General features: G+C 41.9%; 1 non-coding gene across 1 annotated transcript; it reads right to left on the reverse strand.

Moving 5' to 3' along the window:
- Nucleotides 1-302: 302 nt before the first annotated feature.
- Nucleotides 303-384, reverse strand: trnas-aga (transfer RNA serine (anticodon AGA)). Its single transcript has one exon. It is a non-coding gene; the product is annotated as a tRNA-Ser (tRNA).
- Nucleotides 385-987: the final 603 nt, after the last annotated feature.

Consider the following 987-nt stretch of genomic DNA (forward strand, 5'->3'; position numbering starts at 1 on the left):
TTTGTGTATCGTCTGCCTGTAGGTGCCACGGATGTTGCTGCAAGCAAGATTTCCATTGCATCCTGTACCTCACTATAATTGTGCATGTAACGATAAACTCAGTGTGACTTGAAGTCTCACATATTGATCCTTTGAAGAGGTCCCTGAGCACACACTCAATCATGTGTCAGACTAAGTAGAAAATGCTAAAACAATCAGTAGATCAGGCAGCATCTGTCCTTGGAGACTCAGTCAATGTTAATAATAATAATATATTTTATTGTCATTGCACATATGTGCAACGAGATTTGGTAAAAACAGCCCGAAGTCGGCAGGATTCCAACCTGCGCGGGGAGACCCCAATGGATTTCTAGTCCATCGCCTTAACCACTCGGCCACGACTACCGATGTTTAAGGTCCAGGATCCTTAGATGAGATTTCTCCTTCTCACCAATGCTGCCGGACCTGCTGAATGTTCCAACGTTTCTGTTTCTGTTTAAGATTGACATTTGATTGAAGATTGTTTAAGATTGACATAAAGATTATGTTCATGACATTGAAAGGTTGAATAAGTTAGGTCTTTATTCTCTGGAGCGCAGAAGGTTAAGGGGGGACTTGATAGAGGTCTTTAAAATGATGAGAGGGATAGACAGAGTTGATGTGGACAAGCTTTTCCCTTTGAGAATAGGGAAGATTCAAACAAGAGTACATGACTTCAGAATTAAGGGACAGAAGTTTAGGGGTAATATGACTTGACTTCTTTAGAGAGAGTGGTAGCGGTGTTGAATGAGCTTCCAGTGGAAGTGGTGGAGGCAGGTTCGTTGGTATCATTTAAAAATAAATTGGATAGGCATATGGATGAGAAGGGAATGGAGGGTTATGGTATGAGTGCAGGCAGGTGGGACTAAGGGAAAAAAAGGTGTTCGGCACGGACTTGTAGGGCCGAGATGGCCTGTTTCCGTGCTGTAATTGTTATATGGTTATATGGTTATCTGAATTATGTTTTAG

The sequence above is a fragment of the Leucoraja erinacea genome, chromosome 23 (genome assembly GCF_028641065.1).
Source record: "Leucoraja erinacea ecotype New England chromosome 23, Leri_hhj_1, whole genome shotgun sequence".
NCBI lineage: Eukaryota > Metazoa > Chordata > Chondrichthyes > Rajiformes > Rajidae > Leucoraja > Leucoraja erinaceus.